We start from the raw sequence: 26,743 nt of genomic DNA on the forward strand, positions 1-26,743 counted from the left end.
ACAGGTTATGGGGCAGCTGCTCTCCTGTGGTCTACAGCTATCCTGATCCAGGAACACAGGCCCCTTCTTCTATTATGGGTTCTTTCCATGTTCTCTACTCTGACATGTTATTCTTTCTCCACATCTAGTCTTCACCTGGGAGTTTTCTGTGTCCTTCATAAAATGTATGTTTGTTAGTTTGTAATTTCTGAATTGACCACTACCTGTTTTAATCCCTGCCTAATGTTGAGTTATTAATATGTTATCACTGTGAAATTGTGGAAGATAATTGGCATTTGATAATTTATACTTGTTTCTTTTCTATGTGTTCAAAATAAAAGCATTATTATGTGCTAAATTAGTTTTCAGATTTTCTTTCTTTTGTATATAATATGAATAAGAAATGAAAGAAAATAAATCCCATGAGAGCATGTTGGTTCTTATAATGATATTCCCAAAGATGCATAAAGTGAAACAGAAAAGGAGCTCTGTTGTCATCTGTAGGTACTAAAATCTGCATGTGAAAGAGAGAAACTATGTTAGGTGTGGTTTCAAACAATGGGAGAATATTGAGGGTGTTACCAATGGCAACTTAAAGTACCTATGCATTTTTCCATCTATCACTCACTCTGCTTCTCAAAGAAATTATTACTTCAAAAAAAAAGATAAGTTTCATTCCCCAGCTCTAGGAAGTTTCTTAGGTTGCTTTTTACCTAGTTAAGTGTTACATTGTTGAAACAAAAGCTGTCAATAGCTGGTGGATGTTCTTGGCTTTGCAATTGCCAAATTTGTGTTATTTATAACAATATGCTAGCATAACTGCTTATTATCTTTTCCATTTTTTCATTTTCCTCAAGATAGTGGGGAAAGGCAGGTGAGTCAGACTGAGTCAGCTCCAGATTGAGATGGTTCCACATCAGATTACCAGGAAGAAAGTCTGGGAACATATTGGAGTGGGAGCAGTCGAAGGCATGTTTGACAGGAAAGCAATGGCTTTGGGGTCTTCCATGGAACAGGCCAGTATACTCACAGGGAGGCCTGGGACTGAGAAAGAGTGGTTAGAGAGGGTAAACTTGGGCTTATGTCTGGGTCAGGCCAAGGCACCCACCCAGGTGGAGAACCTGGACTGGACTAAATAAATAGCATCACCTGCCACCTGCTGCTGGTGTTCAACAAAGCTTGGCAGGCCACAGTAGACTCAAGTGAATGTCAGAGCAGTGAGTGTGTCACATCAGGCTAGACCACAGCCCCCACCACATCATGAGAGAACTAGTTTGGGGACAGATTCTGGAAGGGAACTATGGGTTTGCTTCTGTGGGACTATAGCATCTGATGGTCTATGCAGAGAACCAGAGCGGTGATGGGCCAATCTGGGCTGGAACATGAAACTCTCCTGAAAGCAACTCAGGTGACACTCATGGAACTGGAGCTGGGAGAAGACCGGTTAGTGCCAGGCTACTACACGTTTTAGTTCATGCAGGTTCAGGGACTGAGGGCGGACTTTGTCAAGCAGGGACACTGCCCTCACTGGCATGCATGATAGGCAGGGCTGAGATATGACTCCTGATGGAGCTTGAAGAAATGTCCTACTAGTCTGCAGCCCCTTCTGTGGAGCACAGGAGTTAGAGCTGGGGTTTGTTCCGGGCCAGTGATTATGCAGTCCTTGCCAGCATATCTGATTTGGCCAAGCCTTAGCACCTGCTGGCATAAAGAAGATTCATGACATGGTGTGGACAATGCCCGGACAGCCAGAGCTATAACACCTGACAGCCAGAGCTGAGACTGTGGGTTGACACTCTCAACCAGGTAAAATACAGGGTAAAGTACAGGTAAAATACAGGATTAACTGGCCTGATAGGGGAACTCTGGTAACTTACCTACCAGTGTAGCTCCCACTGGTGTATCTGAGAGGTGGGGCCATGTCAGACCAGGCTGGGCAAATCTGCCACATCCATTATCTGGGCTTGGAGTGGGCCAGACTGGATTGGGGTACAGCATCTGTTGGTGCTCACAAGAGGCATAATGTGTTTGGGTAGATTGCAGTACCCACCAAGTCACATGAGAGCTGGGTGTCAGTGTAGGACAGGCTGGTTTAGGTTGTAGCACCCAAGAGTGAAAACCAAAATGTGTATGGGCTAGTCAGGCTAGATGTTAGTATGCATCATTGAGTGCCAGTTCTGGGGGCTGGTCATGCCAGTCAGAGCAGCAACACACTCCAGCACACAGGAGACAGAATGGGTATGGTGCAGCCAAGATAGGCAGCAGTGCCAGAACTTGGTATAAGTCATTTCAGGTGGACCATGCTACCGTATGCCAGGTGTGAGATTCAGCACTGAGAAGAAGTCTGGCAGGGAAAGATGGGTACTCCCCTTCTCAGCTGTTCCTTCCATTGGTGAACATGAGAATCCAGATAGGGGCAGCCAAGGCTGGACAAGGCAACGACACATGTTTGCAGTCATGTGGGCTGGGTTTGTGGTATGGTTGGCGTGAGCTAAACCCCTGTGCCCATAGATGTGCATGACAACTTGATGGGATGTTTGCTAGGTCATGCTAGACCATGGCAGAGTCTGATAAGCAACAACCATGGCTACATGGATGCACTGATATGTGTGAGGACTGGGTGTGCTTTGGACTGGTCTGGCTGGGCCACAGCTTCAATGATTACGCATGAGATATGAGGGTGAGATGGAACTGACCAGGTAGCTGCATCTACTGTTATGTGTGTTGGCTAGTGTAGGTGACAGATTGAGCGTAACCCTGAACTGGCTGGTGCATGTAAGAGTCAAGTCTGACCTTAACCCAGGAACAGTTTCTTGGGGAACTCTGATTGGACTGCTGGACTCAGACCCTGGCCACACAGAGAAAAGTCACAGCATATGTGGTCTGACCTTGGAGTGCATATATTTTCACTGGGCCTTTTCAGTTGCTGATACATTTCCAATAAAGGAGAATGAATAAATTTTAAATCAACAATAACAATAGGCAAGACAATTTTACTGTCTAGACTTTGTAGCATGTTCCATGAGTTTGTGGATTCGCTAAGGTGGATTTTATCAGCCATTAGACCTTGGAAGGATTTTCTTAACCCTGAACCATAAAAATGGGCAGTTTTTCAGAACTGTCAATAGCACTGAAGTAACACCCTCAAAACACTCTTCTCTGTATCAGGGTTTTATGATGTTGACAAGTGACTTTCCCACTCCTATCTTGAGGACACAGGAGTCCTGAAGCATGTGTATCACTTATGTTCCTCTGTGCCTGACCCTCCACACCATAATGGTCGGACCACATGGGCATGAATTTCACTCTACTGGGTGAACAAAATTACAAACAAAATTTAAAAAACAGAAAGCAGTGATTTGTTCCTTCACCTTAGGAATTTCTAGATCAAAGACCATAATTACTTTCAGTTGAACAGATCTATAGATAAATAATAAATGCATGTATTCTGTAGATGAACAATATATCGGAGAGTAGCATATCAGAAAGTGAAGATATGTTGCGGTATGCATCCATGATTCTGAAAAACAGGAGTCCCCCCCAAAAACTCTTCAACATATCTTGACCATAGAATAGTATGCCATTCTCTATACCTACAATGCCATGACACATTTACATAGCAGAATGTTTTCCTTCAGTTCCTGAAGGTCTGAGCTATTGTAATACTATGAGGGAAGACAGGTAGAGGGAAGGAATGATGCGGGAGTCACGAGGGAAATCTCTGTGCCTATGGAATCATGCCATGAAAAATATAGTTATGCCAAATTGCATTGTATTATTTGCCTTTTAATGGTATCCAGGTATTATACTCCTTAGTATTTTATTCAGATGAGTTCAAATCATGCATCTCACACAAAAACCTGCAAAACATCACTTTCAAAAATTGAAGGTCATTAAGATATTCTGTGCTAACTGAATGGATAAATAAACTACAGCACACCAAATAATGAAGTAGTATTTAGTGTTGGAAGTAATTGCATTCTTGGGGCCTGCATTATGGTGCAGTGTGATTATTAAGTCACCATTTGTGATGCTGACATCCAATCCCAGGCACTCTACTTCTGATCCAACTCTCTACCAATGCACCTGGGAAGGCAGTGGAAGATGGACCAAATACTTGGGTCTCTGCCACTCATGACGGATAACTGTGTGGAATTTCTGGCTCCTAGATTTTGCCTGTCTGAGTTCTGGCTGTCTCATTGAGAAGCATCAGTGGACATGACAACTCCTTCTTGCACTCTTACTCATTCATACAAATATATGTGAAGAAGCAAACAAACAAATCCTTAAAGAAGAAGATATTTTAAGACATGAAGATACATGGCAGAAATTTATGCATACACCTAGGTCAAAGAAACCAGTTTGTCTGGTATCCAGACAAACTCTGTGTCTATGAAAAAGGTTACTTGTGGAAAACTCTATTTTGAACAAGAAGATGCATAACAAGTTGTCTGGCATTGGAACTATTCTGTTCAATAACATGGTGCTATACAAAATTCATTACATGTTAGTTAGAAGAAAGACATGTACAAAACAGAGTAAACCCAACGTAAATTGTGAACTCTGATGTGTCATTGCTGGGTTGTTGAATATTTAAAAAGGATTGAGTTACTCATTTGAAATCCAGAGTAAGAGAGTGAGGGAGACACAGAGCAATACCTTGCATCTACTGTTTCACATGTCAGAAGACTGCAATGTCTAGTGCTGGGTCAGGTAAAACAGGGCACTGAGAGTTTCAAGTAGGCCTGCTCCCTGGGTGGTGGATCTCAAAGTACCTCTATCATACTGTGTTGCTTTTCCAGGGCCATCAGCTGGAGTTGGATCATGAGTCTAGCTGCCAGGTCTCACACTGTTGCCCAAAGGTGGTGCTGGTGTCACAGTGTCCTTCCCTGGCATGCCATGTTGCTGGTTTGTTGATTTTTAACAGATGATGTTACTGACTGTGGGAGAGGTTGTTTATGTGTGTGGAGTTTATGTATGGCACTGAAGTACTCCATAGGAATACTTTTGTGACCCTGATTGAACTTTTTAAAATGCAGTCCTATCCTTTTATTAATGAGTTGTTTCTGGACTTCTCAGGACATGCAGTCACTCAAGTCCTAAAGGTTAAACCATAAACTTTTTCGACCCTTCTCTTGCCACATTGCTGCTGTAATTATCAACTCAATTTATCAAGTGAATTCCATTTTTACAAAATATTGGCTCTTAGCACACATCAATAATTGTTTATGAAACCCACTACCTGGAATTACATATTGTATTAGAGCGAGCAAGGCAGGTGTATTCTGGGTTCAGTGTGAGCTGTATTACCTGTATTCTTTGTGTCCTTGGGCAGTATGGGACTCACTGTTGTACACCTCTGCATTCCTTGAACAGGGGTTGTTTTATATTAAGAAAAGTCAGTAGACTCCAAACGATGTGATGACTGTGACTGTGTAATCTCCAAAATTTTTGTTATCATGATGAATAAAGCATTGTGTAACTGGGCCTGAAAAGACTTAACTTTTTTAAAATAGAGAAGCAAAAACTGTGCTGTTATCTTAAAACACACATGGTTCTGTCTAAACCTTGTTTAGAATGGCCTTGATATTCTGATGCAGACATGCACTAAGTTCCCTTTCCTGTTCAGGTCTGTGTACTGTGGTCTTTGTGTCCTGTAGGTCAGCTATGGTTTTCTATCTCTCATCCTCTACAACATTGGAGAAGATTGTTGTGCTTATTATTACTTCTTTCTGTGCATTATTTGGTGGTGACTGGTGACATTAAGAGACCAAAAGCAGCAGGAATGGTCTTGTGTGGAGGTGACTGGAGAACAAAGCATTGTTTCTGCAGTGCTTCTTGTTACTGGCATGTCTCATCTCATCTTGGCATCTACCAGCAGGTACCTCAGCCTGACTTGGTCTATCTTGCCCCCAGTTCCAGCTCCTGTTGATGTCTGCTGCTCCCTAGCCTGGTCCAACCTGTCCCCTGTTCTGGCTTGAGTGTGAACTGGCTGGTGTTATGCCCTGAACTAGCTCCTCCTGCACACCCCCTGCTTCTTGGATATGCCAGTGGCTGTCATGAATTGGCCCAGCCTGGCTCGACCCCCAGACCTGACCCACATGATGCCAGTGGGTACTGCAACTGGTCTCATCTGGGCTGCTCCTCCCCTTGATTCTTGCGCTTACCTAAGCGACTACATCCTGACAAGGACGTTCCCAAAGCTCTTCTATCAGATCTCCTACCCTTGGCAGATCTTGTGCACATCAGTGGGTCCTTGTTCCAGGTTGATTTTGTCCACCCTTTGTCATGGCAGGAACTGTGGCTTTGCCCAATCAGGCAACAATCATTCTGGCTCTTACTGTTGCATGTTGCAGTCCAGCCATACGTGGTCCATGTTCAGACATAGCTCTCATGTGGTTCATTGGGAGCCGCAACCTAGTCAGCCCATTTTATACCCACCCTGGGTCTCATAAGTACCAGTGGATGCTTTAGTCTATCCTAGTCTGGCATTCCCCAAATCTAGTTCACATCCATACCGGGGGAGACTGCTGCCATGTCCAGCCCAGCCTATTGCCCCATTCCAACTTTCATGCTCACCAGGGAAAGTCCGACCCTACCTGTAGTGTCTCCTTAGCTCCCCCAAACAGGCCTGTACTCAGCTATAGATCTTGTGCAGACCAGTAGAAATTGCTCTTCTACATGGATGAGCCCACATACTCCTCCAGATTCTACCCCCAGACCTGACTTAATGGTCAACGTCATGGCCCAATCTCATATTACCCATTCCCTGTTCTGACTCTCGCTGCTGGTACCAGGATTTAGAGCTTCAAGTACAGTGGCTTTGTCCATGAAGATCCCTCAGAAGTCATTCCTCACTGGAAATGAGCCCTCAGGTTCCTGCTTGCCCCCACCTGTACCATGCTTAGTCTCCATGCAACCATACGCCCCTAGGTTCTCAGAGCATACCACCAGACACCCTGAGGGCTTTGCCCAGTGTGATTGGTGCCCATGCTGCCCCGCCCAAGTTATGCTGGCCACAGCTATGCAGCCAGTGGAAAAAAAAATTTTGAGTCTCTAGCCTGGCCTGGCCTGAGTTTCACTGGCCACAACCATACAGCCAATGGAAAAAAATCCCATATGTTTCAAGAAGAACTGATCCCAATCCTCCCCAAGCTATCCCAAACAATAGAAAGGAAGGCAATGCTTCAATACTTTTATGAAGCCAGTATCACCTTGATACCAAAGCCAGATAGAAACACAATAAAAAAGAGAACTATAGACCAATGTGTCTGAAAAAAATAGGCACAAAAATCCTCAACAAAATAATAGCCAAAAGAAACCAACATCAAATGGTCATTTAACTGGACATCATTTAACTAGGCAAAGATGGTTCAACCTATGCAAATCAATAAAGATAACACACCACATTAATGAATTGAAAGACAAAAAACATATGAACATCTCAATAGTAAGTTGTCGGTATGTTTAGTGACTTCTCTAGACTATTTTGAGAAAAAATATGTATATAGTTGTACTGTGTGTGTGTTATGTATCCCCTGTCCCCTTTGCTTGAGTTTAGCTGGCTTTTAATGATATGACCCTGAAGCTATAGTGAAAAATGGGAGATAGACACATATACACAATGAGGAAAAGAGTGAGTGTAAGAGAGACACAGAGAGAGAGAGAGAGTGCGGTGGTGGGAAGAAAAAGGAGGAAAAGAAAGAAGAAAGAGGGGAAAAAATCAGGAGCTGTGTTGGGACTCTCCTAATTTCACTTTTATTGTTGAGTGACATGAACTCTGGTTGTTGGGCAGCGTGTCAGTCTCATAAAATGAGTGCTGGTTTCAGTCAAAAGCAAATGCTCAGGGTTTGCTCAAGTCTTTTCTTTTTTTAAAGTTAAAGAAAAATTCTTTCATGTTACTTGAATGGCACAGAGATTGCAAGAGATTCAGAGACACAGACTTTCTATCATCTGATTCATAGTTCAATTTTCCCACAGCTACCAAAAGTGTGCCAAACTGACATCAGGAGTTGGAACCAACTTTTCTAGGTGTGGTATGGACCAACTACCTAGCTGTTATCTGCTGCCTCTCAAGAAGGCATTAGCAGGAAGCTGAATTTGAAAATTAATTCTGCTAGCACGGTGGCCTAGCAGCTGAAGACCTCACCTTGAATGCGCCAGTATTTCATTTGGGCACCGGTTTTAACCTGGCAGCCCCACTTACCGTCCAGCTCCCAGCTTGTGGCCTGGGAAAGCAGTGGAAGACAGCCCAAAGCTTTGGTATCCTGAGCCTGCGTGGGGGACCTGGAGGAAGTTCATGGGCCTGGCTTCAGATCAGTGCAGTACTGGCCATTGCAGTCACTTAGGGAGTACCAGTGCAATGAAGATCTTCCTCTCTGTCTCTCCTCCTCTCGGTATATCTGACTTTACAATAAAAATGAATAAATCTTAAAAAAAAAGAAGTTAATTTTGGACATGAGGGGAGTTATAATTAGAAATGTGTACCAGCTGAAATCCTAAAATTTTCTAAATGCCCACTCCTCTATTCCTACTTTTTTAGTTTAAAAACTGTATTTTACAATTTGTAGGCAATATATACCTGATGCAATGAAAAAAAATTGCAAAGCTACAGCAAGTAAAAGACCCCTGACGATGTACATCTAATTGACACTACACTGCATGAAGTAACAGCTGCCCTATTGGTCAACTGTGACCATGGCATCCTGACCAGAAGGTTTTCTTGTGTAAGCTGAGTAACTTTTGTGGCAGGTGTTTTACAATTGCGTGTGCCCCTGGGATGACTGTGTCGAAGTAACCCATTGCTTTGCTGAGAACTCCTTGCTCTCACTCTCCTGTTAAGAACTGTAGTCCTTTTTCGTTGTGTTTAGGACCTTTGGTTACCTGGTCTACCACTTCTGCCACCAATTCCATAATCAGCACCATAGAAACTGCCCAAGCTACTTTCTCCAAAAATGCCTCCTGTCACAGACCTATAATTTGATTGTTGCTGTGTACTATAACTTCCAAAATTACTGTAATTTCCACCATCACCTCCAAAAGTTTCTTTCTTCATTTTAATCATTATTTTCTCCTCCACCAGGTCACCCCCCCTTGCTTTCCATATTCTGACCTTTTACCACCAAAGCCTCCTCTGCTACTGTAACCAGGACTATCAACATCATCTCCAAAACTTGTATCTGCCATCACCTCCTCCATAGCATCCCCTGCTCCCATCACCTTCACCTCAACTGCCTGCTCCTCTACCCACATTTACTCCATTGCCACAATCACCTCCATCACCTCCAATGTTTCCTCCATGACTTGTAAATTTGTCAGGTCCACACCAGTCCTCTCTTGGTGGTCCAGCAGCTGACTATGCCTCCTGTTTGGAAAAGGCCTTTTTCATCTCACAATCTTTCCCACTTTTTGAAAAATAGTGTTTCTGAACAATAATTTTTTTAAATATGTGTCATGATCATTAGAAGTATTTTTAAAAATCTGTTTTAGAACAAATTTTTTTAAAGATTTATTTTTATCACAAAGTCAGATATACAGAGAGGAGAGACAGAGAGGAAGATCTTTTGTCCGATGATTCACTCCCCAAGTAGGCGCAACGGCTGGTACTGCGCCTGTCCGAAGCCGGGAACCAGGAAACTTTTCTGGATCTCCCACACGGATACAGGGTCCCAATGCATTGGGCTGTCCTCGACTGCTTTCCCAGGCCACAAGCAGGGAGCTGGATGGGAAGTGGAGCTGCTGGGATTAGAACTGGCGCCCATATGTGATCCCAGCATGTTCAAGGCGAGGACTTTAGCCACTAGGCCATGCTGCTGGGCCCAGAACAAATATTTTTAAAGAAAATGAAAAGAAAGAAAAGAAAAAAAACCAAGTATCTTTACCATGCAATTTTATTAGGTACATTGAGCATCCTACTTAGAATAGAGCATACAAAAAAGGATGGATTGCTTTCAAGGTTTTCTTTGAAGCTTTATGTGGCAGCCTGACACCACAGGCACGCGCGCGCACACACACACACACATACACACACACACACACACACAGACACAATACAATAATAATAGAGCAAATAAATGAGAAAGGCCAATGAATCTTATACACATATTCATGTCTTGTGTTGTCACAAGTCCTATGGTAATTTTGGAAATTAATGTTGAATTCCTAGAACAAGAAATTGACATTCACATACCAGAAAACACAAGCAATGCATTCAGACCTGAAACATGAGCCTAAAATGAAGCCCAATTGGGGGCTGCAGGAGAGAGCGTCTTGCTCGGATCCTGATCCCAGCCAGCATGTGCTCATGCTGAGCTGGGCCCGGGTGGCCAGTGTGCCAATTGGTGCCAGGCTGTGCCTGCTGGCCGCCCGGCCGGGGAGCTCTGGGGTAATGGATGTTCAAATCGCTGCTTAGATAACTCTAGGCTGACCCCACTGTTTCTGGGATCTGAGTCAATCCTAAAGATTCCCAATGTCAGTAACTATTCCTTTGAAGAACTTCTAATAACTTAATAATGCTGAGCTTTGAACACCTATCATGCAACAGTTAAGCTCCGGCTTGTCTAGCAGGATTTTTTTTTTTTTTTTTTTTTGCCTGACATGATGATGGTTCAGGAGACTGGTCACATTAGGCAGGGCCATAATATTAACTAGCACTCTAGAACCTTATCCTGGGGTGGATTCTGTGCAGGATGTGTGGGCCACACCCTGTAGAAAGTTTAGCCCCACTGGTAAACCTAAAAGTTTGGGTGGTTATGGACTAAGCTAGGTGTGGCCAAGGAGCCTGCCATCAATCACAGGCAAAGGGACCCGCTACAGACTGGACTGAGCAAGGCAGCAGCACCCAAATGTGCATCCTGAATAGGTTGTGGGGTGGGCCGGGCTGCAACATTCACCAGCTCATACAAGGCCAAATGGGAGGGCAGAGTACACCGGGTACTGGCCTAAAAACCAATGGCATGTATGTAAACTGGGTCTGGGAGTGGATCAAGTGAAGGAACTTGGGAAGCTCCCCTGGCGAGTCATAGCCCTCGCTGGTGAACACGTCGTCCAGATCTGGGGGTCGGACAAGCAGGGCATAGTAGCTCCAAAATGTGTAAATTGGTAATGGAACGGAATGTACTGGGCAGGACTGAGCAAACCTTTGCCTACAAGCAAAACTAGAAACCAGGATGGAGCACAGGTCATGCTGAGCTAGGCTCTTGCACCTACTAGTCCTCAGAGCAACCACGGGCAGGTGTATGATTTACAGCTAGGAACAGGCCCAATCGGGGAGGTAAGGGGACACCCTAACTGGGTTGAGGTTCCCACCAAGGGGCGCATGTGCTGGAATGGGGGCTGCATTCTATCTAGGAAACAGTTGTAGTCACCCGAGGCACTAGTGTGGGCTGGGATTGGATGCACCAGGCAGGTTCAGATCCCAACACCATCTGGTGTCATGGAGAACCAGGGTAGATGTGGGACTGACTAGGCTGGGTCTCAATCCCCTACTGAGCCATGTGTGAGCTGTATGTGGGTATGTACGAGCCATGGCCGGGCTGAAACATACAACAACAAGAACCAGAATGGGGTGAAAGCCAGCCAGGAAAAGCCACTGTTCCTGCTAGGATAGGAGATGAACTGAGTTGGGTTGGCTCAAGGACCCCTTGGCATGCGCAAAATCTGGCATTGGGAGGGGTTCTGATGGAGGAGCCTGGGCAACTCCTCTGGCAGGACACAGTCCCTGCAGGTAAGTGCAAGAAGCATGATAGGAAACAGCCCAGAATAGGCCATGGAAAGTTTCCCACTGGCACACATTCAGCATGGGTCAGGAGCAGACCAGGCTGCATCAGTTCATGTCATCCACTGGCAAATCCGATCACTAGAACAGAGTGTGGGATGAGCTGGGTTTGGTTGCGACAAAACAAGTACACATTATGGAATGCCAGGGCATGGTTGCCTGAACTGGATATGAATGCAGCACCCAACCAGCACACGTGAGATCCAGGAAGGGAGGGGCAGAACTGGCAGGGGTATTAAGGGGCTGGTCCCCTCGCCGGACAGCTACTCCCACTGGAGAGCGTGGGCTGGGATAGACAGACCAGACTAAGCAAGGCTACATCACCTGTGCGCTGCATATGGACTAGATCAGGGAAAAGCCAGGCTGGGCTGATTATTCCCGTGGGTGCAAGCATAAATTAGTGTGGGTGAGGGATATTTGGGCATAGCCGCAGCATCAGCTGGCAGAAGCTGGCACTGGGGACTAATTCTGTCAAGTCAAATCACAGAACCACCTAAAGAGTGCATAAACCGGGACAGAGAGACCTGGGAGGGAAAAAGTGGGTTCCCCCTTCTTGGGTCACTAGTCCCATGGGAGGGCATGAAAACTAGGATGGGGGCTGGGATGGCTAGATAGAGAGGCACTCAACAACATCTGTGAGGGCTGGATGGTTGAGTTGGTTAGATAGAACTAAGCTTTAATACCCATTGACAAGTACCAGAGCCAAATGGGATGGGGGACAGACTGGTTTTCTGCTACACATACTGGCAAACCAGGGTAGGGGCGGGCCTGGTGGGGGTTATTGTGGGTCGCCCCGATTAGGCTGCAGCTCCCACTGGTTTATGTAAGGGCCGAACCAGACTGGACTGCAACACCCATTGGTTCCAGTGCAACTCGGGACCGAAAACAGAACCAACCCAGCAATTGCAACCACCAGCTGATCGGGGTGATGGACTGTGCCGGGCCCTGTGCTTGCTAGAATATACAAGAAACTAGTCTGGGAATACCTCAAAGTTTCTTTGGAGATCTCCCCAATCGAACTGCTGGACTCAGAACTCTAACCAAGAAAAGACAGAAGACAGAACATGTCAATCATTCATCTCAGCTATATGTTGGCAGCGAAATGCTGGGCAAACGGAGACTTTATGATGGACCATATCAATCAGTGGACGACTTCATCGAATGAAACTGGCAGCAATTCATAACTGGAGAACTATTAAAACCACTTGAGCAAATATCTCAGAGCATGCCCCACATCCGGGACTTGGGGTGGATGGGAAAACGGGTGGAGCTTCTCCCTCAATACCCCCCTTTACCTAAGATACATGATGGAAACAATATGGACATAATAGTATTACCCACTTCCCTATAAAAAAAAAAAATGAAGCCCAATTTACACAGACAAGGGAGCAGAATTAGTCACAGTGTCACTAGGTGTGGTGTAAGCCACCAAAGAAATGGGGGAAATAGCAAAATAGCAAAAACCTTTCCCCTTACCTCAGACTTAAAGGCAATAAACTGAACAACAATTGACATCATCATCATTGTTATTGATGTCATCACTGTCCTTTGCATTCCTGTGTAAACTGGGAAATCAGGGGTATATTAAAGTCACTGAAATTCATTTCCCAGCCCATAGTCACCACAGCATGTTCTGTACCATTCATACAGGCGACTCCTGTATCAAGCATTTCAGTGTGGGCTCCAGGAGTCAGGCTCACCTTGGAGAGTGACTGACACACAGGATTCTTAGGAGTCCACAGGAAACCACACAGAATAGCTGAGAAAGGTTAGGCCTCACAGTGAGAAGCGGGCATGCCCTCAGGACCAGGCAGCTCAGCTGCTGTCAGAGACAGAGGGGAGAGCAAGGTTTCCCATCCAACAGCAAAGGCAGGAGCCTTCAGGAAGACTACAACAGGCATCCAGGAAACCATGCACAGCAAGGCCTTGAAAGCACACCATCTCTTTAGAACAGGAACAGCCACAACAGAGGTCATACAGACGCTGACTCAAACCTCTGCATGCATGCTTAGGAACTGCCCAAAGTGAAGCAAGATTCTCTACTGTTGGATGAGATTGGTTCCACATCTGGCCTTTCTCCTGGTTGTAAAATCACCAGGATTCCTCTAGAACAAAATGACCAGCAGTTCAACTGGTTAAGCAACCACATTTGGAGTTCAGTTTCCATTTAAAATGATCTTGTAGGAACAAACCATGCAAAGATTCTTGGTAATGGCTGCTTTCATATCCACAGCAAATATGGTGACTGGACCTTCTAAGGTGATACATGTTTGCTCTGTAAACCCTCGGGGATCACCAAAGGGAGTAACTCCACAGTAACAGTACACCTGGGACAAGAATTATGCTACTGCAAAAGGTGTTAAGAGAGTAAACTGTTATTTGTCCAACATTCTTTGTGAGGAAACCTGGGGAGGGGGCAGTGTTAGTTATTTAAAAGATTGGAGAGTTCTAGTTCATAGGATATTATGATATTATTACGCGCAGTTAATTCCCACAACCTGGTTCTTTACCGTGAGCTGAAACACACCAGATGCAACGAGGTATCTTAGGAGGTTTATTCCAATGGGGCAGGAACAGGGTAGAGGTGGTGAAGATCAGGAAAGAAGGGGAGAGAAGAGAGAGAGAGAAGAGAAAGAGAGGAGGAGAGGCCAGAGAGACCAGAGAGGGAGGGTAAGAGAGACTAGAGAGAGAGAGAGAGAGAGCAGAGACAGAGACCAGAGAAGGAGGGATAAGAGAGAGAGCCGCACCTGGGGGGGCCTTTTTGTCTGCCAGGTGTAGGGGGTGGGGATTGGGAGGGATTGAGGCCAGGCCCCTAGGGGATTGGCGCCAGCAGGTGAATGCCTAGGGATGATTGGCGAGTGGGCGGAGTTGGGGAGGGGGCTGGAAGATTGGGGTGGGGTTCAGGTGGAATGCCAGGTTACATCTGATTGGTGGACGGCTGGATCTGCGCGAACTTCATGAGCTATGAGGAAGAAGGAATGGCGCTGGGTCCAGGGAAGGATATTGGAATAACTCCTTACAGGCAGAGGTAGAGGTCTCTGATCATAACCATAATCATATTGTTGTGCCCGTATCAGCAGTGACTGTGACAGTCCTGCCATGACCTTGACAGCAGTAACAGTGACAAGTCTGGATCTGCTGTGACAGGGACAGCATTCACAGTATTATATGCTGTCCTAGGGTCTGTGGTGAAAATGACAGCTCTACTGTGATGATGCTTGGGTCTTGAGTTCCCCAAGGGAATTACCAGGTGTCAAACATCAATGCAAATGCGTACCGGCAATTTATTCAGGCTAGCCTGGGCTTCCAGCTGTCCCCGATGCAGTTGTTCAGGACTGGGAAGCCCCGAGGCTGGACAGTGTAGGGTTGTTTATACGCTTCAGGCTAATTCCTCACAATTACACAGTTATGATTGGTCAGTTTAACTGTTAACTTTTAGACAGAGCAAGTTGGCAGGTTTCTATTGGTGCAGCAGATTTCAAACAAGCAAGCTGGCAGGCTAAGCCAAGTGGTGGGAAGTTAAGGGACAATGGCTATGAGGCATATTGTAAGGGAACAAGTCTTATCTAAAAGGTACACCAGGGTCTTTGCCTTGAGCAATGCTCTGTTAGTATACTTGTCCTGTGTCGCACAGGCTGCTATGGGGTCTTTGCCTTGAGCAATGCTCTGTCATAGTGACTTGTCCTATGTCACACAGGCTGCTATGGGGTCTTTGCCTTGAGCAATGCTCTGTCAGTATGACTTGTCCTGTGTCACACAGGCTGCTATGGGGTCTTTGCCTTGAGCAATGCTCTGTCAGTATGACTTGTCCTGTGTCACACAGGCTGCTATGGGGTCTTTGCCTTGAGCAATGCTCTGTCATAGTGACTTGTCGTATGCAGGCTGCTAGGCCTGCAAACTCACACAGTTACTTAGCTAAGCAGGCAAAGCAGAAATTACAATGGCAGAAAATATTGCACTTAGCAATGAACAAAGGACAAGTGGTTGGAATTCTGATCTTGAGGTTCTTTAATATTAGCAATGATAGTGACAAAGATCAAAAAGTCCCAGAGAACTTGTTACAAGGCAAAGCCATTTAAAAACTTTCATTTCCAATATAAAAGCACTGTGTTCTCCCGTGAACTTATCACATACACACAAGACACAAATGGATGTTGTTTTTCAAATCCATGATCTAAATTCCTTATATGTATAAATAACATACCACATGTGCTGTGCAAAAACACACTTGCTTTATAATTCTACTATGCGGACCAAGGACCTGGACTTTCCTAAAAAAAAAGTACTTATGATTAAAATATAAACAAAAACGTATAAGATTTAGAATTAAAGACAGTTAATGACCCAGATTTCTCACCAGTCTGTGAAATGCTAAGGTGGGTCATTAACTGTTCACACATGACTCTTATTTGGACATAACCGTTTTAAGTCTCCAGACTGAAAAGGCACTCTGAACTTCTTTCAAAGTAAGCTGAATGTTCTGATGTGTTTTCTGTGCCCAAATTCAATTTTAAATAAGGAATAATAATATCATAAATTTGACTGACTTGGGTTAAGCACACCTGTTAAACTGGAGAAAATTGTATCACTCCCATCCAAATCTGCGGAGAAAGGACTGCCAAAGTTGTGTGTGTACACTTGTATCTCTCTCTGTGTATACGTATATATATATATATATATATATACATATATGTGTATATATATGTGTGTGTGTATATATGTCTATATCTTACATCTGTGTGCATATGTATATGATGTGTATATATATATACACATATATATACACATATATATACACATCATATACGTATGCACACAGATGTAAGATATAGACAAGCTATATATATATATATAAAATGAGGTTATTTATTTTTCTTTCATTGAGTAGATTTCCTTACATATTTTAAATAGTAGTTTCTAGTCCAGTGTATCGTGCTAGATTATCTCCTCCCACCAGTGTGTTTGTTGTCTCTCTGTCTGTTATATTTTCCTCTGCTGTGTAGCTTGTCAGTTTTGTGGAGTGCCATTGGTCCTTCTTTGCTTTTGGTGTCTGAGCTTTGGAGTCTTAGTCAAGAAACAATCACCCAGCACAGCGTTGTAGAAATACGCTGTGTGTTTTGTTGTTAAAAATTACATTGCCTTATAGTTTGCATTCCTTACCTAAATATTGCAGATATTTATTTGGAAAAAGATATGCTTATTTTTATGAAAGTCAGTTACACAGCAAAAGAGAAAGGGTCCGAGAAGCAGATCATTCATTTGTACTTCACTTTGCTAGGGGCTTCAGTAGTTGGAGCTGGTCCATGCTGGAGCCGGGAGCCAAGATTTCCATCTGGATTTCCAGTGTGAGTGACACGGCCCAATCTTGATCATCTTCTGTTGGCTTCCCAGGCCCATTAGCAGGGATCGAGCTGAGTAGTGGAGCTGCCAGACTTGAACTGCGATTACCAGTGGCAGGTTAACACAGTATGTCACCATAGGCCCCACTATTGTAGTTTTTAAAGAGTTTAAGCTTTAGATTTGTTTCATGAATATACAATTAACTTTCCTGTTACTTATATAGTACTAAAATGTTTTGAGTACAGTGTACTCACTCTTGCCAATGAGTCTCATATATTGATATATTTCCAAGTTTGTAATTAGGATTCTCTTTTTTCTGCTTGATAAAGCTGCTTTAGCTTTTCTTGAATGTAGCTCTAAGGTCAATACACTTATTTGCTTTCTGTTTCTCTGAGAATATCGTTATCCCACTTTCCTTCAAAACATTTGTTTATTTATTTGAAAAGGAGAGAGAGAAAGAAGCGAGGCTGGAAGGAAGGAGAGATGCTAGGGTCTGTGCAGTAGGAGTGGATGACATGAAGATGTGAAGAGAACAGGGGAACTTCCAGCTGTTTGGCAGGGCCGGGTAGATTTCTCTCTGACCACCTTGACGCAGTTTCACCCCCTGTTTGCACGGACACTCAAACACCCCACCAAGAATTCCGTAATCTATTGAGGCACTGTTGTTTGCCCCTGTGAGATGGTTTTTGCAACCGATGTAAGCATGAGAGTTAATGTCATTGATAATGTCTTGGTGAGTGGGCCTTTGACAATTTACACACAGGAGCACACCTTATTGGGCACTTAATCATTGCCTCCGAATCTGGCCCAGACATGTAGCTCACCTTCTGGGAAATGGCTTGATAAATATCCTAAAATTAATGTAAGTGATGGGAGTAAGAGCTGAAACTGCAATGGCAATAAATGTAGTTACTGTTATCTTAAAGGCTAGCCTGTCTTTGCAATTTCTTTGGAGCATAGAAAATGTAACTATTTTAGCCACTTTTATAATTTTTAGCTAAAGGAATTAAGGATGCTTTTATTAAAGAAATATACTTTTAATTATTCATTGTTTATGGGGTTGTAGAGCCTATAGTTGTAGGGGAAATTTAACTTGTCTTGGATTTTTATGTTTTTTTTCCTTGTGACATATTTTTCCCATTAAATAATGGGTAAATTGTAGAAATAGAAGCCAACAGAAGCATGGTAGGGATGTATTACTAATTAGTAGGTAATCATATGTGCCTTGGTCCTGGAGCCCTGACTGTCACCCAATGACTACTACTGAAGAAGGAATGATGTCTTGCTTATCAAACATCTGTGCATACCCACTTAGACATGAAGTAAAAAATAGAACAATCAAACAATTGTGCAGAGGCTTGTAGCGTGTTTGAGTATATAAAAAGGACAGCTTCTTGAGCTGTTACAAGAGAGGGCACCAAGTGACAGTGTCCATGTCTTATCACCAACTCCACACACTCTTCTCGAGCTCTGAACTCTGCTGGGGCTCGCCTCTGGCTGAGAGGAATGGTGGGAAAGAGAGGGAGAGAGAGAGAGAGAGAGAGAGAGAGAGAGAGACAAACATCCTCCATCAGCATGGAAACAAAACAAAGAAAGTAGTCAGGGATTCAATCTAACTGTTCCCAGGAGGGTGGCCAGGACCGACTAACTGACCTACAACCTGTACCACCTGCTGTGCATTCACAAAAGTGCAGAGGTAGCAAATTGGGATTTCACTCTACCACTCTGTTATTGGGATTTGAAGCTGCCTAGTGCCACTTCTGTCACCAGGTTAAATTTCATTTCTCCCTTTATTTTTTCAAGGATAGTATTGTTAGGGAGAGTGGTTTTGTTTTTTGGTTTTTTTTTGGTTTTTTTAAAGTTGTGCTGTTGTGGGCCCAGTGGCGTGGCCTAGTGGCTAAGGTCCTCGCCTTGAATGCGCTGGGATCCCATATGGTTGCCAGTTCTAATCCCGGCAGCACCACTAACTCTCTATCTCTCCTCTTCTCTGTATATCTGACTTTGTAATTAAAATAAAATAAAATAAAAAAAGCTGGTGTCTTATCTTCACAGCAATAAGTTTTAAAAAAAAAAAAAAGTTGTGCTGTTGTTTCGGGGATTGAATATATTGCTTGTCATCTGGGAGTTGTCTGCTTAAAAAGATTCCCTGAAAGTTTTACATGAGTTACGTTGTATGTAGCAAGTCAGTTTTCTTTGATGATTTTGAAACTGTGTTTACATTCAGGCAATTTGACTGTGACTTGAGTTGGTGTTAGTATTATAGGAATCATCTTTTCTGGTATCCTTTGATCTTTCCGAACTGTCATTTCTTTTCTGAGAGAATTATCTACCAAATTTCAGTGAACACTTTCTGTCCTGTTTATGCTTTCTTCTCCTAATGACAGGCTTGGAACATGTATGGTGTTCTGCTTTCTGGTGGCTTCTAGTCTCTTACTCTCCCTTCCTCTTGTTCACTCATTTTTCCTTTTGCTCCTCAGATGGAAAGGTATTTAGTGACCTGCCTTTATCACAGGTCCTTTGTTGTATTTCATCTCGTCTGCCGTCAAATCTGTCAATTGGAACTTCTTACTTGCAGTCACACTCATCTTGAGCTATATGATTTCCTTTTGATCTCTCAGACACTTTCATTACTATGGAAATTCTCAACTTATTCATGTGTTCACACTTTGCCCTCTTTACTATGGTGAGCACTTTTATAATGACATTTTGAATTTTGTGTCAGATAAGTCACATATTTCCCATTCACTAATATTGATTTCTGGGGATAGAGCTTACTTTTATTTTGGAACAGATGTTTTTATTAATTAATTTTCCTGGGCACATATGAGCATTTGCAAGACTTCTAAATTAGTATCTGCATCTGGGAATTGAAATCAACAGTATAAGTTGAACATAGAAAGGAGTAAAAGAGATCTTAGCTGTCTTGTCCGTGATCAAGGAACTATAAGCCACAGTGATGTGTAGGGTGAACACCAATGTAGCAGTGATATAAACACTGGAGGAACGGAGTGAGGGAAGAGCCTGTGTGCATGCGTGTCTGTAGGTGGGTCACTTTGACACACTGTCTGATGTGGGGTGGAGAGAGCTGTCCTCATGTTCCCTGGTAGCAAGGATAGAAATTAGTTAAAATAGATGAAATTAAAAATAGATGAAATCAGCAATTAGATTCATTATATACACATGGAAATATAGTTTTCAGAAATCTAAAATAAGCATTATGTGGTCCTGGTGTTGAATATTGAGGTACAGTTTCAGAGAAAATCAACTCAGCATCTTAAATAGATAGCCATATTCCTATGTTTTCTCTTGTGCTATTTATAATCCCTTTGGTCTGGAGTCCTACTTGATGCCCCTTGACATTTTCTGGATATGGGAAATGTTATACACACATACCCACACTTAATGGATATATTTTATTTCATTTTTTGAGCCTTATTAATTTTTAAAAAATTATTGCAAATTCATATTTACAGAGAAGAGAGACAGAAAGATCTTCCTTCTCTTGGTTCACTCCTTAAATGGCTGCAATGGCGGGAGTTAACCAAATCTGCACCCAGCAGCCAGGAACTTCTTCTGGGTCTCAAACACATGTGGAGGGTCCAGAGGTTTTGTGCCAATTTCTAGTGCTTTTCCAAACCACAATCAGGGAGCTGTATGAGAAGTGCCATTGCCATGATGCAAACTGATGCCAATATGGGAACCTGACTTTGCAAATGGACGATTAGCTGATTGAGCCATTGTGTAGGGAGCTTTTATTGAAAGCATGAGAGAAGAAAGAGAAAATGAGTGAGAGAGAGAGAGAGAGAGATAATTAGATATCTTCTACTACAGTATCCAGGGGCATTCCAGCTTGAAGCCATGTGCCAGGATCCTTATCTGGCATTGGGATGCGGGGACAGGTTGGAGCACCCTGGACACAAATGGCTGATTGAGTGTTAGGGACAGCTTCTACCCACTAAGCAGCAATACTGACCCCCAATATCCTATATTTATAGCATAGTGAAAACCCTGGTTCATATTATGGTAACAGGTACCAAATCCAGCTTGACAGTTAGGGTAAGTTCTGGTGTTGTGCGGCGCAGTGGATTAGTACAGTGCATGAGGACTTTATTTCTATGAAAAAATGGAAGGGGGAGGTAGAAGGCTGAAAACCTAAAATAATCAAAGAGAACAATGTCATAATCAGGACATATTCTATACTGAAATCTGATATCCCATAAGTATGTGTAATGACAAAATGATAATTGGAAATAAAAATTTGGTGATGGAAATGAATATCAACTTGATTTACAAAGTATGCACATGAAATGACCACACTGTATTCCATAAATATGAACAACTAAATCATAAGCAAAAGCAAAAGAAATGTGAGCACAACTTTTGGAAGAGTCTTCTATAGTAGTTCCATGCAGCCATGTTTGCTTATTGCAAATGGAAGAGTTCGTGCTACAAATAAACTCAAAGTAAACACAAACATCAATAGTCACAAACATACCTGTTTATGTAATTCTATTTACAAATACTATTCATTACTGTCATGCAAAATATCTGTTATTTTAAAATAAGGGTTGTTCCCTTGTCCCAAGTATCATTTTTTTGGTTTTTAAAGATTTATTTGGGCCTGGTGGCAAGGCTTAGCAGCTGAAGTCCTCGCCTTGAACGTGCCTGGATCCCATATGGGCACCGGTTCTAATCCCGGCAGCTCCACTTCCCATCCAGCTCCCTGCTTGTGGCCTGGGAAAGCAGTCGAGGACGGCCCAAAGCCTTGGGACCCTGTACCCACGTGGGAGACCTGGAGGAAGTTCCTGGCTCCTGGCTTCGGATCGGCATAGCACTGGCCATTGCGGTCACTTGGGGAATGAATCATCGGACAGAAGATCTTCTTTTCTGTCTCTCCTCCTTTCTGTATATCTGACTTTGTGATAAAAATAAATAAATCTTTTTTAAAAAAGATTTATTTGTTTATTTGAACGTTAATTTAGATTAGTATTTCATCAAGACAATGATTTATATCTACTAATTTCATCAAAGTAAGTGTATACATATCTGAAAATGATAATGTATTTTCATACAGAAAACAAAGTTATAGAGAGAATGAGAGAGAGAGAGATAAAGAGGGAGAGCTTTTCATGAAGGAATATTAATAGGTGCTGGGAACAAACCACTTGGACCACATTGGATACTTTGTCAGGCACATTAACTGGGTGGGAAGCGGCATAGGCAGGATAAGATCCTGTGCTCATACAGTGTGCTGGTACTGCAGGCGAATAATCTGCTGTAAAACAGCACTGATCCCTCTAATGCATTTGTTTTTTGGTCATTTATGACCCTTATCAGGTCTCCTGATCTTCCACAGTCTCCCTTTCCCAAAAGAAAAATAAAATGTTGAGCTCTTTTTTTAACTGTTATTTCGCACTTAGTGCTAAAGACATACACATTTGTTTAGTGAGTAACTTGCTATAGGTTTGGTTACGGCCTGTACGTGAAGCTGTTCCATGGTTTGGCAGCTGTCATGCTGGTAGAGGGTGCGGAGTGAAAGGTTGCCAAGTCACGAACAAAGTATCTTAGATTTTAGAAGAGCACCCAACAGACACTTCTAACACACATATCTTAGAAATTCTGATTCCTCTCAATGTCCTAAATGACTCACTCATGAATCCAAGAGTCTAGCATTTTGAGTAATCTTTGCATCAAGTAATTTTCTTGAGTGGATCATAGTCATGACTGCACATTGCAGTCTCTTGGATGCTTATCTTAAATTCCCAGTATCTGGATTGTGACCCAGTACAATGAGACAACAATTTCTAAGAGCACTCCGTTGGCCGTGTAAAGTTCATCAAGATTTTGGTGAGATTAAACATTAATGGGCACAAGTGAGCTGAATGATTTGCCATCTAATTGGATGCAAAGAGAAGCCAAGTATATCTGCTTGTGATCTTGCCAAAGTTGCATACCACCATCTAATCATGAGGAATCTTCAGACAATCCCAGATTGAATGACATTTCTCAAACTCTCAGGATATGCACCTCAAAGTCTACAAGGGCAGAGAAATGTTGAGAAGGGAAAATGGGGCAGGAGAATGGGAGAGAGAAGGAGGCATCTCTATACCTACAAACTGCATCACAGAAGACAGTAGTAACAATTCAAAAACAAAAAAGAAACCTCTATACTAAAAATACATAGTGTGCAGTTCCATTTATATTAATTTTACAAAAAAGATCCAATTAATGTAACATGACACAGGATATTGGAGTGGGAGTATGGTAATGGAAAAGAGACATAATGGGATTCGGAGTGTGTGAAAAAATCTTCTTGACCCTGTGTTGATCACACAAATTTCCTTCATAATCATTTATCAATCTTCCTTCTGCGTTTCAGATACCTGCATATTTTTCTGTGTTGTGCTTCAAGGTAGGTGGTCATTGAATATGAGACATTTCTAGTTTATATTGTACCCTAGAGGAAGTTAGTTCTCCTCTCTGACAATGGATGGCTTCAAACGATGCCGTTCCGGGCATCCATTTGTTCAGTGATGAGAAATTGCTTTGATGTGAGAATCGTTGAATGACATCTGGCTTCTGAAACAAGGTCTGGTACTGATGCTCTGTTGAAACTTCATCTCAGAATTCTCACAGGGATTCCTAACGCTTGTGTGGAGGCTTATCAAGCTGAACCTCCACCTGTGGCTTTGGTATCACATATGGGTTTGTGTCCTGGTTGTCCCACTTCTGATCCAGAGACCTGATAATAGTTTGGACAAGCAGTGGATGAAGTCTGAAGATCTTAGCACCCTGTACTCTCAGGGGAGACCCTGAAGAAGCTCCAGGCTTCAGGACAGCCCAGCTGTGAGCATGGTGTCGATTTTTGCAGTGAGCTAGTGGGATGGTAGATCTTTCTTTGTCTTGTCTGCTTTCTCTGTCTCTGTCTCTGTCTCTGTCTCTCTCCCTCTTACTGTCTCTCTCTACTATCTCTCTCTCTCTTTCTGTGTAAATCTGACTTTGGAGTAAAAATAAATAAACCTTTAAAAATGTCATATGTATAAAATTGAGTAGGGACACATTAGTGGATATCTGAGGTCCCTTTTTTCTTTTTTTTTTTTTTTTTGCTTTTTTTTTGTTAATTATTATGCATTATGTGACAGTTTCATAGGCTCTGGGAATCCCCCCACCCCTCCCCACGCCCCTCTCCCCTGGTGGATTCCTCCACCTTGGTGCAGTATTACAGTTCAAATTCAATCAAGATTCTTTCCTTGCAAACATATACCAAGCATAGAGTCCAGCTACTTATTGTCCAAATGGGTTGAACAGTTTCTTGGGGAGACCATTTCTGTTCCAAAGTTAGAGCTGATAGAATATCATCCCAGTCAATTAAGAGTCCCAATATAACATTAACAGCAATTTGTAACGTTATGGAATTGACATGGATTTGCGTAACCAGTATGTTAAAAAAAAAAAAAAAGTTCTTAACCACAACCTATGATTTGCTCATTGACATTTCAATTTTAGTTTGTATACAGGACCGGCTGCTATATACCTTAAAATGGCTATAAGGTACCATTCAGCTGTCTCGTGTCTATTTCATTTTAGTATTTAGCCATTTGTTGTGTTGAAGTATAATTTTGCTGATCTTGGCAGATTTGGGGATAATCTAGACTGGCTTGTAACTCTAACAAGACATTTGTCAACAATTAAGGTGAAGAACATTTTTTTGGGGGGTGGGGTGTGCAGGAAAGTCCCCAACACCACATTGAAGAGTGACTAATCTTCGTTTCCCACCCAGCGAGGCATGAGCCAATCCATGCCAGCTCTTTCCTGTCAGATTCCAAGCTCTACTTTTTGTTGTTTGTCTATTTATTTTAGGTTTTTTTAGTTTGTATGATTGTTTGTTTGCTATGAGGGGTTTTCGAAGCGATCCCGATGGTCATTGCGAGGGAAGGTGGGGGTCCAGAGGTGGAGCCAGGCTCAGACCAGAGAAAGCTCTCCTCCCTGGTCCTGAAGGACATTTATTGTTCTTCTGTTTCTGCGGACCGCTCAGGGATCCTGGTTGTCTTTTTGATGACGTTGGTTTCTGTACGGTAGTGTTTGGACTTCTTCCATCCCCAGCGGAAGCTCTGGTTGGGGTAGGGTGACCTCAGAGTACTTGGCCTCCGAGGGCATCCAATTCCCTGTGGCCTCCTTGGCAGTTGGGATATAGTCCTTGTTGCTCGTATTAATAGTTTGTGGTGAAGGTCTGGGAGTCTTCATGGTTGGGATCCAGGCTTTCTCCTTGCCACCTGCTCCACCCTGGAGTGCCCCCCTGGTCCACACACGTGACCTCCTGTTAAGAGGTTGTCAGGATCACACCTGATTCCCCCCTCATGCATTGGTATGGTAGTTTTACTATTGTTTAGTGCCGCTTTGAATCTGTTGTCTATGAATTACCAGATTTGATCTTGATAGGCTATATTGTACTTTTTCCTCACTCTTTTTATGGTCCTGAAAGGCTTCCCTGCACTCCCCCCCCCCCCATTACGGATTAACATAGCATATTGAGGGTATAGTAGGTTTTACAGTTTTTCGATGTAGATCTTAAGTATTCTGACATTAATTGTTCGTTTATAGATTATATCGCATTATCTTATTATATTGGATGCAGGTTGTTAGAGATTGCAATAATATTACAATATACAGGTACTATCTTCCAAGTTGTCATCTTTTCATCTCAGATTAAGGCAAACATGTGGTATTAACCTTTTGGGATTGGTTCATTTCTCTTAGCATGATGGATTCCACTCGGGCCCATTTATCCACAAAGAACTGCATTTCATTTTTTTTAATAGCTGAGTAGTATTCCAAAGAGTAGATGAACCATAGCTTCCTTATCCAGTCTTCTATTGATGGGCATTTTGGTTGCTTCCAGGTTTTTGCGATTGTAGATTGTGCTGCTACGAACATAGGCGTGCATGTTGGTTTCTTGTGTAGGAGATGTTTTGGATATATCCCTAGGAGTGCTATTGCTGGATCATATGGCATGTTGATTTTCAGTTGAGTATTCACCAAACTGATTCCCATAGAGGCTGTACCAGTCGGCAGTCCCACCAGCAGTGGAGAAGGGTTCCCTTTTCCCCACATCCTCGCCAACAAGTGTTGGTGGTATTATATATGTGTGCCATCCTTACTGGAGTTAGGTGGTACCTCATTGTTGTCTTCATTTGCATTTCCCTTATTGCCAGGGAACTTGAGCATTTTTTCATATGCTTGTTTGCCATTTGGGTTTGTTCCTTTGTGAAATGAGTGCCCATTCCCCGTGCCCATTTCTTGACTGGCTTGTTTGTTTTGACATTTTGGTTGTTTTGTAGTTCTTTGTATATTCTGGAGATCAGCCCTCTGTCACCTATGTCGTGCGCGAAGATCTTCTCCCATTCTGTGGGTTGCTTTTTTACTTTGTTGATTGTTTCTCTAGCTGTACAGAAGCTTCTTAGTTTGATGAGGTCCCAATTGTTTATTTTGGTCCTGATTTCTACTGCATTTGGAGTCTTTTTTAGGAAGTGAGGGCCTACCCCTAAGTGTTGCAGTGTGTTTCCAACATTTTCTTCCAAAAGTTTGAAGGTTTCTGGATGTAGGTTTAGATCTGTTATCCATTTAGATCTGATCTTAGTGTATGGTGAG

At 43.0% G+C, this 26,743-nt stretch overlaps 1 protein-coding gene; it reads left to right on the forward strand.

The window, feature by feature from the left end:
• Positions 1–26,743, forward strand: part of LOC101528927 (cytochrome P450 2C14-like) — a 126,770-nt gene that overhangs the window by 65,549 nt on the left and 34,478 nt on the right.

Source organism: Ochotona princeps, chromosome 13 (assembly GCF_030435755.1).
Source record: "Ochotona princeps isolate mOchPri1 chromosome 13, mOchPri1.hap1, whole genome shotgun sequence".
NCBI lineage: Eukaryota > Metazoa > Chordata > Mammalia > Lagomorpha > Ochotonidae > Ochotona > Ochotona princeps.